Below are 20,666 nucleotides of genomic sequence, written 5' to 3' on the forward strand. Positions count from 1 at the left end.
GACTCTCAGGTAAATGCCTACTGGGTATTTGGTTGGAAATATCCTATGAACGGTTGGTGATGCAGAACTGGAGTTTCTGAGAGATACATAGATCTGGGAATCATCTTCATAGAGATGATAAGATCACCAAGCTGATGAGATCATCAAGTGAGAAGGGGTATAGTGAGAGATGGTGCCCAGCACAGAGCCTAAGTTTAAACCCACAGTTAGAGGGTTGGGCCTGGGTTATCCAGCAAAGGAGACTGTCAGACAGGCAGGTATATCCTGAGAGAGCAGTGCTGGGAAAATGCAGAGAGGAGAGAGTATCCAGGAGGAAAGGATGGTTAGTAGTGTCTAATACTACAGAAAGTTCAGGAATAATAAGAACTGAGAAAGAGCTATGGACCTGAACTCACTGGTTTCCTGATTGCAAATCTAAAACTCTACTCACTGTGTCACAATGCCTTTGAGGAGTCAGGGCAGATACAAAAGGAATGTAAAAAGAATTCCATTCCTCAGAGGAGTTTACAATCCTGCTGGAGAGACATGAGTCTCTGAGGGTCATTTTGAACATCTCCAACATCCCTTCTAAAATTCAATGATTCCTAGGAAACCCAGAACACAATTAGACTAATTGACAAAAGAGAGAAGATGTTAGGAGTTGTCACTTAGTTGTTTTGGCTGTGTTCGACTCTTTGTGACTTTATTTGGGGTTTTCTTGGCAAAGATACTGGAGTGGTTTGCTATTTACTTCTCCAACTCATTTTACAGATTAGGAAACTGAGGCAAATAGGGTTAAGTGACTTGCCCAGGGTCACAGTGACAGTGTTGGAGGCTAGATTTGAGTCTTTCTGACTCCAGGCCCTGCACTCTATCCACTGTGCCACCTAGCTTCCTGAACAGAATTTGGATAGAGACATTATGAATAAGGCGGGAGCTGCCTCATTGCGGGGAATACCCACATTGATGAACAGGCACTAAGTGGTGGAAACTTTCTTGGTGGTTTTTTTTTTCCTTTAGAAGTCCAGTTCACGTGGGCTGGTGAAAGATTCCCATCCTATCACCAACCCGAGTGCAGTGCATTCTATTTTCCCTTTGTATCAGTGTGTGTGTGTGTGGGGGGGTTGTGGGGGTGGGGGGAGTCTGTTATATCACCTTTCCAGAACATTCTGCTTCAGGGTTTCGGGACTCCCCCTCAGCTTTATTAGAAGGGGAAAGGGGAGGGAAGGCAGCCAGGTTGTCTTTGGAGCTGCACAAGAGCTGAGTCATAGTAACAAGAGCCAGTTTCAAGGCAAGAAAATAAACAAAGTTGAGAGTATCCAGCTCAGGGAGAATGCCACCCCCCCTCACCCAAGGAATCTAATAGCCCTTGAGTACCAGGTATAATTCAGGTCCTCTGCCAAGTTCTTAGCAATTCTTTTGTATGTTCTTGTGAAGCGCTCCAGCCAGCCCACCTTCGTGCAGGACTTCAGAATGCAAAGATTTGAGAACATGCAAGTCAGAACCTGCTCCTTCGTGAAAATTAAAATTCTTTTCAGTATTTGATCTTCTCTAGCCAGAAAAGTTGAAAAGGTAAACTTGTTTGGTTAGAAGGAATAAAGAAATGGACTTTCTTTTTAAAAAAAATTTATTTTTAATTTTCATCATTCGCTTTTATAAGATTTTGAGTTCTAAATTTCCCCCCCCCACCTCCCCCCTCCCCAAGTCAGCATGCAATCTGATATAGGCTATACATGTATGATCATATTAAACATATTTCCACATTAGTTATGTTGTAAAAGAAGAATCAGAACAAAAGGAAAAAACGATGAGAAAGAAAAAACAAAAACAACAGAAAGAGAAAATAGCATGCTTTGATCTGCATTCAGACTCCATAGTTTTTTCTCTGGATGTGGATACCATTTTCCATCATGAGTCTTTTGGAGTTGTTTTTGGATCATTGCATTGCTGAGAAGAGCTAAGTCTATCAAAGTTGGTCATCTCACAATGTGGCTGTGTACAATGTTCTCCTGGTTCTGCTCACTCAGCATCAATTCATGCAAATCTTTTCAGGTTTTTCTGAGGTCCACCTGCTCACTATTTCTTATGAAACAATAGTATTCCATTACATTCATGTACCACAACTTGTTTAGCCATTCCCCAATTGATGAGCATTCCCTTAATTTCCAATTCTTTACCACCAGAAAAAGAGCTGCTATAAATATTTTTGTACGTGTGGATCCCTTTTCCCTTTTATATGATCTCTTTGGGATACAGACCTAGTAGTGGTATTGCTGGATCAAAGGGTATGCACAGTTTTATAGCCCTTTGGGCATAGTTCCAAATTGTTCTCCAGAATGATCGGATCAGTTCACAACTCCACCAACAATGCATTAGTGTTCCAATTTTCCCACATGTTCTCCAACATTTATAATTTTTCTGTTTTGTCATGTTAGGCAATCTGATAGGTGTGATTGTGGTACCTCAGAGTTATTTTAATTTTCATTTCTCTAATCAATAGTGATTTAGAGTATTTTTTCATATGACTATAGATAGCTTTAATTTTTTTATCTGAAAACTGCCTATTCATGTCCTTTAACCATTTATCAATTGGGGAATGACTTGTATTCTTATAGATTTGACTACTTTCTCTCTATATTTTAGAAATGAGGCCTTTATAAGAGACACTGGCTGTAAAAAAAATTGTTTCCCAGCTTTTTGCTTCCCCTCTAATCTTGGTTGTATTGGCTTTGTGCAAAAACTTTTTAACTTAATATAGTCAAAATTGTCCATTTTGCCTTTCATAATATTCTCTATCTCTTGTTTGGTCATAAATTCTTCTCTTCTCCATAGATCTGACAGGTAAACTATTCCTTGCTCTCCTAATTTGCTTATAGTTTCACCCTTTATGTCTAAATTACGTACCCATTTTGACCTTATTTTGCTATACAGTATAAGATGTTGGTCTACGCCTAGTTTCTGCCATACTGTTGAAATGGATTTTCTTTTTTTAGCAGTGTTGGTGGGAAACAATTAACCGGAAGCAACCTATAAGAAGGAAGAGAAAAGGTACACCTTTACTCATCCCTTCAGGTAACCCAGAAATGGCTCTTTCAATTTAATTCAGCGAACATTTTTAAAAGTACTTACTGTATTTAGACTTTCCTTGAAAGTCTTTCCTGAATGTTTCATCGTGATGTAACCCTGGAATCTCAAAGGCTATACTAGCAGAGCTCAAGACGGAAAGCCTTCAAACATACACAAAGTGATGGCTGCATGCCCCCATTGGCTGAGGACCAACTGAGCTAAATTCTGAGCTCATCAGAAGGCTGGAGAAAATAGTATTGAATTTTTTTATCATCTATTTATGAAGTTATAGAGGGATTGCCATATTCTGTTAATCTCTCTCACTGAAGAAATTTTAGCTCTTAGAAGAACTGAAAAAAATATTTAGACCATTGTGTGAGGCTAGGGAATATAAAGAGGGTAGCTAAGACAGGGCTGCCCTCATGGTCTTCACAGTTTAATAAGATTTTACACACACATACACACACAACTTTTTTTTTTCCTGACCTAATCTTTTATTTCATTAACATAGGGAACTCTTGGCATGGAAACTTACTCCAACAGTACAAATTAGGAATTTCAAGCTGCCTTAGATGATGAGAGGCTAAATGATCCCCTCCCCCCACCCTCTCAGTTGAGAACTTTGGCTCATATTTCACTGAAAAAAATGAGGCCTTTGGCCAAGGGCTCCTGCTTCTCCCCTCTTCCTCAACTTGTATCTCCCAAATGCCTCTCCCATGATGAGGTGACCCTCTCCTTGCCAAGGCAAGCGCCTCTACATGCACAGGTGATCTGATTCTATCTCTTCTTCTCCAGCAAATTTGCCTTTCTATCATCCCCACTCTTTTTACTTATCTTCAATCCCTCCCTATCTACTGACTACTTCCCTAACCCCTACACATATTTCTATGTCTCCTAGATCCTCAAAAACCCCTCACTTGGTCCATTCATTCCTTCTATCATCCCATTTCTTTCTGCCCTTTTGTGGCTAAACTTTCTGAGATGGCTGTCTACAATATTCGATTCCTTTTCCTCTCACTCTTTTCTTAACTCTTTATAATCTAGCTCTCTCCAGTTACCAATGATCTCTTACTTGTCCAATTCTAATGGCCTTTTCTCAATCAGCCTCCCTCTAGACCTCTCTGTGGTCTTTGACACTGTAGCCAGAGGTATCAAACGCACAGCCCAAGAAGCACAAGTCAACAACAAAACTCTAGAATGAGACCCAATTAGATTAAAATGTAATTGGGGAATATTGAGCAAAATAAAGAAAAATACAATGCAACATAGATAATATTAACTTGTGATTTTTGAAGTCAGTATGCAGCCTGCAGGGATCCTTTTTCATTTGAGTTTGACACTTCTGTATCACCCTCTTCATTGATACTCTCTCCTCTCTGGGTTTTTGGGACACTGCTCCATCCCAACTCTCCTACTTATTTGACTGCTGCTTCTCAGTGTTCTTTGCTGGATCTTAATCCAGCTCACACCTACTAACTATGGATTTCACAGGACTCTGTCCTGGGCCTCTCCTTATATATAATTTCACTTGGTGATCTCATCAGGATTAAATTATCCTCTCTTTGAAGATGATTCTCAGATGTACTTTTCTAGCTGACTTTTCTGCTGACCTCCAGTTTCACATCTCCAGTTGCCTCTCAGACATCTCCACATAGATGTCCTGTGGACATCTTAAACTCAATTTGTCTAAAACTAAACTCATTTTTCCCCTCAAAACTTTTCCATCTTCCTAAGTTCTCTATTAATGTTGAGGGTACCGCCATCCTTCCAGTCACCTAGGCTTACTTGTCATCTTTGCCTCTTTAATACTTCATGATTCCTGTATCTAATTTGTTCCCAAGATCTGCCAATTTGACCTTTATAACATTTCTTGCATGTACCTCTTTCTCTCTGACACTGTCACCCTGGTGCAAGCCCTCATCAACTCATGCTCAGATTATTGCAATAGCTTGCTTCTTGACTTGACTTGACTTGACATAAGTCAGGTCGCAGGAAATTGAGAATGGATAGATGGGCTGTGATTTGTACCTTTGGCTGAAGTACCCACCACAATGAAATCATGGATTTTTTGAAATAATTACCAAGTAATATATACAGAAAGAACTCACATTCAAGCCCATAGTGAGTTTCAGGCTTCTTTGACTCTTCCCTCTCATTTTCCTTCCTCTGATCCTCACGCTATGGAGCTACACTTCCTTCCAGAGACCTGTATAGTTTCAATGATTCATAATATTGTCATTAGGTGGTGTTCCAGTAAGGAAGATCAAATCAGAGTTGGCTTCTGTCCCAAGACTCATTGTAGCTTATCCTTCCATAAAGGATTCCTGATTCTCTGCCATAGCTTGCTCTCAAGATCTAGCTCTCTTAAGTAATGGGGCCAGTAGGACAATTACATTAGTGCCTCAGCCGGCCATGTTACAGGTCTTTTATATGGGTTTTGAGGTAGAGCATAATGTCTCCAGGCTATTTGAAAATCTCTTTTCTTTTACCTGTGGAGTCCACAGCCCCACTCTATACATAAAAAGGATAGTTGTGGGAAGTCTTCCTACTCAACCAAGCCTCTTCTTTCCCATTGCTTGCTGGTCGAGGGTAAATCTGTTCTGTTTACCATCTTCTCCCAACTATGCTCCTTCTCGAAGTCCCTGGGCCGTATATCCCTGATTTGGTCAATATCCCTCTAGGTTATGGGGAAAAGAATGCAGAAAGGCACTTGAATTCTCTCTTCATTTAGCTTTCAGCCTCTCTTCTTCCTCTAGGGTAGCAGGGGACTTCTTGAACAAAGTGGGAGTGTTAACTATTGCTTCCAGTGCCGTCTTCTGTTACTTAGAGAGGAAAGAGCAACCTTCCCCAATGGTGAGGATTCATTTCATGTCCCAGTTCCGTATGTCAACTGCTGTGTAAACTTTAAAGAGCTCAAAATGTTAGCTATTGTTTGGGTCACGCCAATGCAACTGCTCATTTAGCAAGAGAAGAAGCTAAGTCCCAGAGACAGGAAAGGACTTGGGAACTGGCACTAGGACCTAGGTCTCCTGATTATACTGTATATACACTGTCTACTACAATGCACTGCTTTCCGTAAGAAGTTGGTGACCATAGCAAAGTATTGGAGACAAAAGGGGTGTCTGTCCTCTGAGGTACAGCTGAACAAATTGTGATATATGTATAATGGTGGCAGTAGGGCAACTCCCCTCGTCCCCAGGACTGGGGCACTGCCTGTGGAGTTGGGCTTTTGCCACAGCCCTGGCAACTGGGCCCATGCTCAGGCCCCTTGGTGAAGGACACACACCATCAGAAGCTTGTAGATTGTTGCCTGCACTGCTGACGCCTGTGTCAGGGGAGATTAGCAACTGATCATAAGCGTTCAAAAGGAGAAACAACTTGCACTCTCAATTTCTCTTCCTCTCTGTAGTTTGGGAATCCAACAGCTTTGTCCTGGACTTCCTCACAAGGGTAGAGGGGATTTCTCTCCCTTCTCCAGACTCACTAGCACCTAGGATGGCTACCCACACGGGGAAGTAGTACATAATATATTGGTTTGGATGGGCCTGAGGTTGAATCTAGATGTCTCTTCTGCATTGTTTCTTTTCCTAAGCATTTTTGTTGTCATTTTAGTTGTATCTGACTATTCATGAACCCATTTGGGGTTTTCTTGGCAAAGAAAATAGAGTGGTTTGCCATTTTCTTCTTCAGCTCATTTTACAGATAAGGAAACCGAGGCAACAGGGTTAAATAACTTGTCCAGGGTCACATAGCTAGTAAGTATCTGAGGCTGGATTTGAACTCACAAAGAGGAGTCTTCTTGACTCCAGGCCTAACACTGTCTACTGCCCCACCTAGCTGCCCATCCTTGGCATAGGTGACCCAATAAAACATCTGAGAGGGATATTTGGATTTATAGAATGCAATGCAGTCACACAAATCTCCTAAGAGTTCTCCTAGAAGACCATAACAGGAATACCAAGATCAAATATAAAATTCTGTTTGACTTTTTTTGAGAATCGTTATTAAATTTTATTTTTAATTTATGTAATCAAATAAGCGTTTCCGTAACATAGTACAATAAAAAAGTGATTGCACATGAAACTGCAAATCTACTATACACAACTTGCTATTTCTTTCAAATACACAATAAAATAATCATGTAAATTTCTTTTTTTCTTCCCTTCCCCCTGCTCCTGCCCTAGGGAGGGCTACCATTAGAGACAAATAGGTATATATATGTAAACTTATTCTATACATACTTCTATTTATTAGTTCTTTCTCTGGATGCAGATAGCATCTTTCTTCATATGTCCTTTCTAGTTAATTTGGGTATTTATAATAGTTAAGATAACTTATTCATTCAAAGTTGTTCTTCAAAGGATATTGCTGTTACTGTATACAACGTTTTCTTGGTTCTGCTCATTTTACTCTTCATTATTTCCTGCAAGTCATTCCATATTTTTCTAAACTCACTCAGCTTAAACCCGATTGCTTTTCAAAAAACTGCAGAAAACCCCCCAAAAAACAAAATATGAGGGGCAGCTAGGTGGTGCAGTGGATAAAGTATGGCCCTGGAGTCAGGAGACCTGAGTTCAAATTTGGACTCAATCACTTGATACTTCCTAGCCCTGGGCAAGTCACTTAACTCCAAGTAAAGAAAGCAAAAAGAAAAGAAAATCACTGAATTCATCATTTCTTATTGTACAATAATATTCCATCACAATCATATACCTCACCTTGTTCAACCATTCCCCCACTGATGGGCATCCCTGCGATTTTCAGTTTTTTGCTGCCACAAAGAGACCTGCTATAAACATTTTAGAACATATAGGTTCTCTTCCTTTTCCCCTAATTATCTTTGGAAATAGACCTAGTAGTGATATTACTGGGTCAAAGGGTATAGGTAATTTAATAACTCTTTGGGCATAATTCCAGATTGCTCTCCAAAATGATTGGATCAGTTCACAATTCCACCAACAATGAATTAGTGTCCCAATTTTTCCACATCCCTTCCAATATTTGTCACTTTCCCCTTCTATCATTTTAGCCAATCTGGTAGATGTAAAATGATATCTCAAGTTTGTTTTAATTTGCATTTCTCTAATCAGTAATGATTTAGAACATTTCTTTCGTATGGCTATAAACTGTTTTGACTTCTTCATCAGAAAACTGCCTGTCCATATCTTTTGACCATTTATCAGTTGGGGAATGACTCATATTCTTATAGATCTGACAAAGTTCTGTATATATTTTAGCTATGAGACCTTTATCTGATAAACTGTCTATAAAATTTCCCCCCAATTTTCTGCTTTCCTTCTGATCTTTGTTACATTTCTTTTATTTGTACAAAAACTTTTTAATTTAATGTAATTGAAATTATCCATTTTACACCTAACTTTGCTCTCTATCTCTTGTTTATGCATAAATCATTCTCCTATCCATAAGTTTGATAAGTAATATGTTCTGTGTTCTTCTAATTTTCTTATAAAATCTTTCTTACATCTGGGTCATTATATCTATTTTGACCTTATCTTGGTAAATGTTATATGATATTATTCTATGCCCAGTTTCTGTCATACTGTTTTCCAGTTTTCCCAACAATTTTTACCAAATAATGAATTCTTATCCCAAAGTCTTAAGTCTTTACACTTGTTAAATATAAGGTTATTATGTTTGCGTGCTACTGTAAATTGTATGTCTACTCTATTCCATTGATCTGCCTTTCTATTTCTTAGTAAGTACCAGATAGTTTTGATAATTGCTGCCTTAAAATAAAATTTAAGATCTGGTACTGCTAAATCTCCTTCCTTTACATTTTTTTCTTGACTTTTTGTTTTTCCAAATGAATTTTGTTATTATTTTTTCTTTTTTTTTAAATGAGGTAATTGGGGTTAAGTGACTTCCCCAGGGTCACACAGCTAGTATGTGTCAAGCGTCTGGAATGAGACCATATTTGAACTCAAGTCTTCCTGACTTCAGGGCTGGTGCTCTATCCACCTAACTGTCCCTATTTTTTCTATTCAGTAAAATATATATATATGTATGTATATGTATACATATATGTATATGTATGTACATACATGTACACATACAAATATATATATATATATTTGTTTGACTTTCAAAACTCTTCATAATCTAGTACCTCCCTACCTTTCTAGTCTTATACCTTACTCTCTTTAACATGCTCTGCAATGCAGTGACACATGATCAGTGACAATGCAGTGATCTGTGCTAGTCCTCAAGCAAGACACTCCATTTCCTAATTCTGAGCATTTTTGATAGCTCTCCTTTATACCTGGAACCATCTCCCTCCTCATCTCTGACTCCTAGCTTTCTTGGCTTTCTTCAAGTCTCAGCTGGGGTGTTCTTGGCAAAGATAATAAAGTGGTTTGCCATTTCCTTCTCCAGCTCACTTTACAGATGAGGAAACTGAGGCAAACAGGGTGAAGTGACTTGCTCAAGGTCGCACAGCTAGGTCTGAGGCTGGATTGAACTCACAAAGAGGAGTCATTCCTGACTCCAGGCCCAGCACTCTATCTACCGTTCTACTTAGCTGCTCCTCCTTGAGAGTATGGACTGTTTTGTGTCTTTCTTTGTATCCCCAGTGCTTAGCATATAGTAAGCGTTTAATAAATGCTAGTTGATTAACTTGCTGTTTCCAGTTCTAAATATTTGTTAATATGCATTTACGTGTCTTTTGTTCTTTAAACATTTATTTTGTGGTTGATGAAATAAATAGCTTTCCTATACCTGACATCTACTACTTTGTACATTGAGTAACTTCTGGAAAGGAACTTGTTAAAGTCCTAGATATAAGCCAAACCTCAATTTACTTGAGAGATTCCCCTAGAGTTCTAACCCAGGGTGGGGCATAATGACTCAGAGATTAAGAAAAAAGTCCAATTTCCCTCTTGAGATCAGGCTGTCCTAGGACTGAACATAATTTTCTTCACTTCACTGTGAGTCCAGAGTGAATCCAGAGCAGTTACTCCCTTGAGAAATGGGTATCCTCTGGGTCTTGGGTGGCAGAATAATGAGGTATTAGTGTCATAAGAAGAGACAAGTGTAACAAATTCAGAAAAACCTGGGAAGACTTGTATAAACTGATACCAAGTAAAATGAGTAGAATTAGGGAAATAATTTATGTGATAACCACAACAATGTAAAGAAAAACAACTTTTAAAGACTTCATAACTGATGATGAAGCATTCAACCTACTTCTTATAGAGAGATGTACAGGATCTAGAAGTACAGGATGAGATATCTATTTTCAGACACAGCTGATGTAATGAATTGTTTTGATTAATTATTATACTTTTTTCTCACAATGGAGAACTTCTTTTGGGGATTAGAGAAGAATTAGTGGGTACTGATAGAGATGTAAAAAAAGGAACATCAATAAAACAATTAAAAATAAACAGATAAAAGTTCAAGAAAGAACATAAACAAGGCAATTCTGTTAGTGTTAAATTTAATAGACACTTAAAAAATAAATTACATGCAACAAAAGTACATGGTTTTATAAATAATCTTCCTTGTTTTTGCATGCTTGTGTCTGTTGATTGTTAAATTCATAATGAAGAAGGGAAACAAATAAAAAAATAAGTCTTTGCTGCTTTTTATGATCCATTAAGAGCTATAAAGGATTATTTAGTTGCTTCACAGGATGATGGATCTAAAGTTGGAGAAGATTTCGGAGCCATCTAATCCTCCACCACTTCCATTTTACAGATGAGGAAACTGAGGACCTGGGAGGTAAGTGATTTGCTGAAGATCACACAGGTAGTGTCGAGGGAGTGAACCTCTATCCTCTGACTCCAGAACCAATGCTCTTTCAATTAATACCATACTGTTGTTCATTATTCATTTTCTTTTTTTTTTCCTTTTTTTTAGGCAATTGAGGTTAAGTGACTTGCCCAGGGTCCCACAGCTAGTCAGTGTCAAGTGTTTGGTCTAAGGCCATATTTGAACTCAGGTTCTCCTGACTTCAGGGCCAGGGCCCTATCTCCACTGCACTACCTAGCTGCCCCTCATTCTTCATTTTCAAAGAGGACCAGTGACATCAGTATCTTGACTCCCTCATGAATTGGATTTAAATATACTGTACTACTCTTAATAATGACACCCTTTGGAGTCTACAACTCAGTATTTCAATGAGGCAGTGCAGTGCAATGGACAGATTGTTATATTTGGAGTTAGGAAGAACTGGGGTCACATCTGGCCTTTGACAATTACTATGAAAGGGGCCATGAGGAGTTATTTAGCCTCTCTTATTCTCTGTTATCTCAACTCTTAAATGGGGATAATAATACTCACCTTACAGGGTTGTTAATAGATTAAAATAAGATAAGTTAATGTGCATTTATTAAATGCTAGAAATATAAGCAAAAAGACAATCCCTGCCCTCCAGGAGTTTACACTCTCTTTTTTTTTTCTTTTGGTGAGGCAATTGGGGTTAAGTGACTTGCCCAGGGTCTGGTGCTCTATCCACTGAGCCGCCTAGCTGCCCCAGGAGTTTACATTCTAAAGGGGGAAGATAACACATAAAAGCATAGGGGAAAGAAGAGAGATATCCAAGTTGAAGTATGGAAGGGTGATGAAGACTAGAGAGCCAGAAGTAGACCAGGAAAATGAACAAAGGATGGCTAGCCTGGGCCTTTCTTCAAACTGGAGGCTCTAGGAAAAACTCATCAATATGAGAAGGAGGTAAGAGCAGTGAGGGTGTTCCGATGTGAGAAGACAACTTGAAGCATTTTGGTGGAGTTTAGGGAGTTGGAATAGAGTTGGGAGAGGAATGATGTAGCTAAAGAACTTTGCAAACCATAGAACATTCTGTAAAATTCAATTCTCATTTTGCTCAAATGATGGTTTGAATTATTCCTGGCAGATGAGATGGGGGGAAATATTGCTTTCTAAAGGAAGCCTTCACTGAGTTCTTTTGTAAGAGGAACAATTACTCCTTCCTTTATCTGTTGTATAAGTCCAGGTTTTTCTGTGTCAAGTTTGGTAGGGAAAGGTATACCTGTTCAAAGTGGAATCTGGTCAGACACTATATACTGGTGTCTATAGTAACCAGAGACATGAGAGAAGCAGTGATGACAGGCTTTCTGGTGAAAGTCAATGATGACTTGAGGAATGTCTTTCTTCTTATTTCATTAGTATTTGATTTTCATCCAGCGGTTGCCTAGCAAAAATAACCAGTAATTCAATGGTGATGCACCATCATTGTACAAAATATTCAGCTATCACCATTAGTCAAGAAAACTGAAATTACATCCCTGGAGATAGTCAACAGTTTAGGGGAAAGGTTGCTTAGGAAGTTGTGTTCCAAGGACCCATTTTACTAAGATATTATTGGTTTTAATTATGACCAGAAACCTCATGGAGGCCTCAATATTTGGTAATCATGGATATCTCTGTCTAATACACATATTCTTGTATAGAAAGGCATCAATGGGACAGCTAGATGGCACAGTGGATAGAGTGCCAGTTCAGGGGTCAGAAAGAATTGAGTTCAAATCTGGTCTCAGACACTTACTAGCTGTGGGACCACTTAATACTGTTTGCCTCAGTTCTTCACCTGTAAAATGAACTGGAGAAGGAAATGGCAAACTACTCCAGTATCTTTGCCAAGAAAACCCCAAATAGGGTCATGAAAAGTTGGACATGACCGAAATGACGCAACAACAAATAATACTAATAATACACACTTTCTTGTTTGGAAAGATGTCAAGTTGCGCTCTGGAAATACAGTCTTTTAATTGGTGTGGTATTTTAATAGCAAAACTAACTGGAAGCACCATTTAACTTTGATACTTTGATGTATCTGTGATCCCATCTGTGTGAATTCTGCTCCCTCCAACAGTATAAGTCACAACCTACCTATGCCTTTTCATCCTATCTGACTCCTCTCCATGTTCTTCCATGAATCTTCCACTGGGGATCTGCCCAGTATTCTAGGGCCCTTCCTCTAGAACTCTTGGCATCCCAAGAGGATTAATGGAACTGGGCCATCCATTCCTTGATTTTGCTACTTGACTATCCCATATCTTTTTCTGATTGTACATTGCATCAACATCTTCTTTTATACTACTTCTGTTCTGCAATTTTTCCTGGGTAATACGATGTAGTCTTTTGATACTTACCATAGATGTCCTATTGCTCTTTGTGTGACCTATAATTTAAATATTTTGGAAATTATGATATTCTAATATTTGCAACTATTTAGAATTATCAGAAGATGTTAATATTAAAAAGATGGGCTTTTGTTTCAAGAAGAAGTATGGGGGCATTGAAATCATTGTGCTTGTTCTTTTTGTCCTGTTCAATTTGTCCAGTTCATGGTCCATCAGCAAAGTCCATCCAAGATACATGAATTTATGAACCAACTCTGTACTACATCCAAATTGTATATGACTCCATCAAATACATATACCACAACTTATTCGGTACTTATACAGTACTATTATGCTGTAAGAAATAAGGAAATTGATGATTTTATAAAGACATGGGAAGATTCATATAAATTGATACAGAGTATTTATATATGATATCAATATTACAAAAATGAACAATTTTGAGGATTTTTATGAACCGATGAAGAATGATAAGAGCAGAACCAGAGAACAATTTATATAATAACAACAATACTGTAAAAAAAAAAAAAACTTTGAAAGCTGTAATAGCTATAATCAATACGCTGGCCATCCATGATTCCAGAGGACTGATGATGCTATCCATTGCTATCCATTATATGAATGCTATCCATTATAGAGAAGCAGTAGATTTAGGGTGCAGAATGAAACATACATACATATATACAAGCACACACAGAGATATTGAGGAAATTTGTGTTCTTTGACTGTGAATATCTGTTACAAGAAATTTGTCTTCCTTTTTTTCAATTGGGTGGGAGGTAGGAGGAAGAGAAATAGATTTCTGCTTTTTTTCCTTAAATATAGAGTTGGTATGGGCACAACACATGTGAAATGTTGCATTGCTTTCAGATGAGGTCACTGTGTCATTAGTTTTATTGAACTGTTTTACTTTGTTCATTTCACAGATCTCTCACAAAGTAGGAATCTATAAATGTTTGTAATGTAAAAACAAAACATTAATAAAACCTAAAAAAACCCCCAAATGTATATATAGACAGAATTTCATTCATTTGATTTTATTTTTTCAGGAATGGTTAGGCTCTTTTTACTGATTATAGGAATCATGTAGGAGATTTGCCAATGCTCTTAGGCTGGATGCAATCAGCACAATGTAATCTACAAATAGGAACAAATAGAGAATCTCTTCCATTTGAACTCCACCCTGGAAATCCTCCATGATTTGTTGTTATTGCTCAGTCATTTTTATGTCACGTCTGACTCTTCATGACTCCTTTTGGGGTTTTCTTGGCCAAGATACTGGAGTGGTTTGCCATTTCCTTCTCCAGCTCATTTTACAAATGAGGAAAATGAGGCAAATAAGGTTAAGTGACTTGCCCAGGGTCACCCAGCTAGTGATTGTCTTAAGCTAAATTTGAACTCAGGTCTTCCTGACTCCAGGCCCAGTGTTCTGTCCACTGCGCCACCTAGCGCTCTCCATGATAGTAGCAAATACATTTGGTCACTTATCATCTCACTGATTTATGCTTCACTTGATGTTGATCAGAGATCACCAATCAGTTTTGTCCACTCTCTTCAGTGGCTGTTCCAAATCTCCTCATCTCTCATCAACCCATTTGCTGCTTAGGAGCAGGTCCACAAACACTTAAACATTCCAAAGATGGGGCCTTGGTTTTTCCTTACACGCAGAAAGTCATCACAAGGGCTATGAGGTTCTTATCAGCATTCTAAGATAATAATAGCTAACATTTAAATAGCGTTTTAAGGATTGCAAAGTGCTTTACAAATACTATCTTATCCACACAACACCCCTGGGAAATAAGTGTTATTATTATATTCATTTTACAGGTGAGGAAACTGAGGTAAGCAGAGATTAAGTGACTTGCCCAAGGTCACACAGCTAAGTAAGTGCCTGGGGCCAAATTTGAACTTAGATATTCCTGTCTCCAGGTCCCACTACTCTTTCTAGCCACTATGTGGCTATAATACCTTAGATTTATGGGTTTGAGGTTCAAATTTAAGATTTAGCTTTAAAAAGGATTACTATATTAATTCTTTATTTTAACAGTCTTTGGTTACGGGTCAGTGAAGAGATATCTTATTTGCTCACATGCCCAGAGAAGGAGGAGGAATTTTTCAGATAAGCGTCATCAGTGGGTCATAGTTTTTACAGAAAATCAGATAACCAACAAGCATTTGTTAAACATGTACTATGCTCTAGAACAATGAGGACAGATGGAATCAATTAGCTTTGGGAATTCAAGATCACTAACGAACCAGAAATCATTGAGGCATTTTGAAAAACAAAACCATAGTACAAAATATACATGCATACATATTTCCCTATTATGATACAAATTATATTCTGATTAAAATTATATGAACAATAAAGCACCTATGTATATAAGGGATAGTCAAGAAATACATTGTTTTATATCTTTCCCCTTAAACTCTACTCTCTTCCTACCTTCCCTATCATTATAAAGGGTCTCAATATCGTCCCAGTCCTGGAGACTCACAACCTAGGAGTCATCCTGGATTCCTTACTATGTCTCATCCCCAATATCCAAACTGTTGCCAAGTCCTGTCCATTTTGCCTTTGTAACATATCTCCTCTACTCCCACTTCTCTCCTCTGACAATGCTACCATTCTGGTGCAGGCTTTCATCACCTCAGGTCTGCACTGTAGCAACAGCCTGTTGGTGGGTCTGCCTGCCTCAAGTCTCTCCTCACTTTAATCCATCCTCCATTCAGCCACAAAAGTAATTTTCCTAAAGCACAGGTCTGACCACGTCACCACTCCCCTACTCAGTAAATTCCTGTGACTCCCTGTTGCCTCCAAGATCAGATACAAAGTTCTCTGTTTGGTGTTTAAAGCCCTTTGTAACCTAGCCCTGTCCTACCTTTCCAGTCTTCTTACACCTTACTTCCCTTCTGGGTGGTCTTAAATGCAGCGACACTGGCCTCCTGGCTATTCCACTAGCAAGATGCTCCATCTCTCCGCTCTGGGCATTCTCTCTGGCTGTCCCCCATGCCTGGAAAGCTCTCCCTCCCCATCTCCTGTCTACTGGTTTCCTTTGTTTCCATTAAATCCCAATTAAAATCCCACCTTCTACAGGAAGGCTTTCCCAATCCATCTTAATTCTCGGGCTTTTCCTCTGTTAATTATCCTATTTATTTTGTATATAGCATATTTTGTATATATTTGTATATGTAAAATATATTTATATTTATTTTGTGTATTTTGTTTTTTTTTTTCTTCCTCCATTAGATTGTGGGTTCCTTGACTCCTGTATTGGATTTTGAGTTCTAATGAAAGACAGTGGCTGTCTTTCATGGAGGCCCTTCAACTTAAAAAAAAAATACTCATTTACTGTGTTGAGAGTATGGTTAGGGCAGCTAGGTGGCACAGTGGATAGACCACTTGCCCTGGAGTCAGGAGGACCTGAGTTCAAATCTGGTCTCAGACCAGACACTTGACACTTACTAGCTGTGTGACCATGGGCAAATCACTTAACCCCAACTGCCTCACCAAAAAAAAAAAAAAAAAAAGAAAGAAAGAAAAAAGAAAGAAAAAAAGAAAAGAAAAGAGAATACTGTTAGATGATGGTGGAAATACAAAGTTTAGGCAAGACAAAAGTCCTAACCTCCTGGCATTTCAGTATAAGAGGGGATAGACCACTTACATAAATGACCATAGTGCAAAAATATGTGGCACAGTGGTTAGATCACTGGGCCTAGAGTCAGGAAGATCTGAGTTCAAATCTGGGCTCAGATACTTACTAGCTGGGTGACCCTGGGCAAGTCACTTAACCCTATTTGCCTCAGTTTCCTCATCTGTAAAATGAGTTGGAAAAGGAAATGGCAAACCACTCCTGTCTCTTCGGCAAGAAAATCCCAGAACGGGATCGTGAAGAGTCAGATATGACTAAACAACAACAAAAATGTTTAAAAGGGGTAAACCAAATATTTCCTGAGGTCTGAGTGGAACCAACTTTGCTTCCCTCACCGATAGGTTTGTTACTGCAGCTTCAAGGACATTCTTTTCTCTATTGTACCTTCTGGGTAGTAAGTCATCATGACAGCAACACTCTCTGGCCGTTTCTTTGACCCTTGACAATACTTGTAGTCAAAAATATAGTCTTACATGCAATACTTAACAGTCAGGATACTTGATAATAAACAATGAAAAACTGCATATGTATTTGACAATTGGAGTTGTAGAAAGAGCACTGGATTTGGAGTTAGGGGACTAGAGTTTGTGTGCTGGCTTTGCTTAATACTATCTGTGTGACCTCAGGCAAGTTTTTATTTTTCTTCAATCATTTATTAAACACCTACTATATGCCAGGCATAACAATAGGTGCTTTACAAATGTTATTTCATTTGATCCTCACAACCACCGTGGGAGGTAGGTACTACTATTATCCCTATTGTTATTATACTACTACTATTAAACTACTATTAATTTTATGATCGAGGAAGCTGAGGCAAACAGGGGTTCAGGGTCACACAGCTCATAAGTGTCTGAGAACTGATTTGAACACAGGTCTTTCCTGACCTCATGTCCAGAGCTCTATCCACTGTGTCACTTGGCTGTAAAGAAGGTGATCATATACTCTTAGGTCCTTTTTAGCTCTAAACTCTATTGTCTTCTGATCCTACAATTTATATAATCTTACAAAGGTGAAATACCATAGAGGAAGGGGTGAAATTCAATCATTCAGCAAGCATTTATTTGGCACTTACTATTTGCAAAGAATTATACTAGATATCATAGCATACTTTTTTCCCTCACAGTACTTAGTGTTTTAAATGGGGTTGATCAAGGGTTTTCCCCTGGTCAATTTGATGAGTGTATCTCTGTCCCTACAGAGTATGAACATACACAAGCATGCTACTTCCTCCATAGGGTATGGGCATACCTATTGGCACCTTGTTATAAGGACCAGGGACCACTCCTGATAGGTCTCTAGGGACAATGACTTCCAACAAGATGATTAGATGGCAGGGGCTCTGAGGAGGGGAGTAATCCTTTTGCAAGAGCCAAAAGAAGAGAGAAATAGATTGCTCATAGCCCTTTTTATAAAAGCAGTTAATGGTGTCTTAGGGAGGAAGCACATGGCAAACACAGACATGAGCTTGCTGGTCCACAAGACCTGAAAGGAGAATTCCTGAGAGTGGACTTTCCCAGCCCAGCCCAAGAGATGACAGCAGCTAGGGCAATGATAGAATTCCAGCAGAAGTGCGTAGCAGAAACAGATGTGTTTGTTCATTCTGTCCAAAGAGGAGATTCACAGACAGTATTCCTGAACTATAACCTCCTGTGAGAAGGAGGAGGAGAGATTTTGAATTCCACATCAATGTGATGCCAGAATCTATCCTTTTAGACAAAGAAGAGGGTTATCTCATGAGAAATTGCAATTTTGAGAGTTTGGGATCCTGGCTTTTAGAAAGACAAGGAGAGTTCCTGAACATTCATGGCTCATAGAGGGAAAAAAAGTCACCCACATGGCCTCTGTTCATGTAAGAGCCAAGAAAGAACCTGGGACTTGGGAAAGCATGGGATCTAGACCTTGCTTTGCTACTACCACCACCACCCCTCTCCTGCTATTACAGTATTACATTATTTGGACAGTGCATATCTTGATTAGAAAGCTCTTGTCTATCTGGCAGCACCACAGTGTGTTTGCCTTCTGGAGAGGAGTCTAACCTGAAGGAGAGAGTATTGGTTTTGGGGACACTCTGTAGGACCCTGTGGGAGAAACTAGGGATCCTCCTAAATATAAAAAGATTGATATGATGGCACCCTCCAATTTAATTCTTTCTAAGGTCAACTACTATGGGTGATTTTTGTGTTATCATCATCTTTTTCTAGGCTCCTATGAATCCTTTCTATCTTTTGCATTTTCTGTGGAGTGAAAACAAATAAGCTAAAGTTGTTTAGTGGAATGGTGTATCAAAATTGTATCTTGTTCGAGTTTTCGTGACCACTCTTTACCTTCTAGTCAGTATATTAAGTTTATAGGTTTCCAGTATAAAGTAACAATAGGAGGAAGTAGGATTGCAAAAGGGAACCCAGAAGTCACTGTTCCATAGATGTCCCATATATCAAAGGAGCATAATTTGCAAATTGTTTCATATATTAACCAAACATCACATCCTGAGACTATGTGCTTAATCAGGGGAAGCCATCTGGGTTTTGCTGCCAGATTCTTTTGGTTTTATGATGTGTAAACCTTAGACAAGTTCCAGACATCCACAGTAAGACCAACAGAACACCAAATGGTGCTGATAATTTTGAGATGATGTGGATGTGTTAATGAGCTAATGGCACAGACAAGAGTTAGTCTCTTCCCCACCAAGATTAGCTGACCTTCTTGCCTAGAACCAGGACAGCAGACAAGGAGACCCCTTCCTAGACAGCTCCAAACCATATGACTGAAAGCACACCTTCAGTCACTCTCCTTCTTTTTCTCCTCTCCTCTTGTATTTCTCCCTTATATGTGTGGTCTTCCCTTCGTGAAAAATAAGCTTTTAAAGTAAGGGACTGATCTGCTTGTTCGTGCTGTATTTGTATTCTTAGTACTTAAAATAGTGCCTAGAACATAGTAAGAGCTTAATAAATACTTTTTCATTTTCACCCATTCAAATGGGGAGATAAAGTGCTTTGATGACCTTAAGGTTCTATGAAAATGTTAGTTATTATTAATTATTAACTATTTTTATTATCATGTAAGGAAATGGCTGAGGCAGCTAGGTGATACAGTGGATGGAGCGCTGAAACCTGGAGTCAGGAAGACCTGAGTTTAAATTTGGCCTCAGACACTAGCTGTGTGACCCGGGTAAGTCACTTAACCCTGTTGACCTCAGTTTCCTAATCTGTAAAATGAGCTGGAGAAGGAAATGGCAAACAACTTTAGTATCTTTGCCAAGAAAATCCCAAACAAAGGGTTGGACAAGACTGAAATGACTGAACAACAATATGGACCAGATCTTTGATCATCCTACTAATGCATGTCAGCACCTTCTCTGTAATTTATACCTTTAGAGTTGCCTAGAGTACTGTAAAGTTAAGGGACTTCCCCAGGGTCACATAGCTAGGAAATGTAGGAGGTGGGATTTAAACCCAGGTGTTCCTGGTCTTGAGGCCAGCTGTCTTTCCACTATGGCACATTGCCTATCATCATTATCAGTATCACTATCATTATAATTATTATTATTATTATTCTCTTAAAATCCCAGCTTTGTTTAGAGAGAAGAAAGACAGCAGTTCTCTCAAAGAAAGATTGCTAAATTAGTAACCATGGAGAAAACACTAGACAGAAATCGGGGAAATCATCCGTCATGTGGCTAGCAAGACTTGAGCCTCTCATGACTGAACGCTGAGAGCACTATGGTGGCAGGTTTCCTTTTGTCCCCTAGGGACCTTTTAGAGATGGAGTGCACTGCTTGTGTGAATTATTCATGCTTCCAAAGGTTAGAATTTAAGAATCAATATTCTCTGTAACTAAGCAATTC

Source organism: Vombatus ursinus, unplaced genomic scaffold (assembly GCF_900497805.2).
Source record: "Vombatus ursinus unplaced genomic scaffold, bare-nosed wombat genome assembly UNPS02014778.1, whole genome shotgun sequence".
In the NCBI taxonomy this organism is placed as follows: Eukaryota; Metazoa; Chordata; class Mammalia; order Diprotodontia; family Vombatidae; genus Vombatus; species Vombatus ursinus.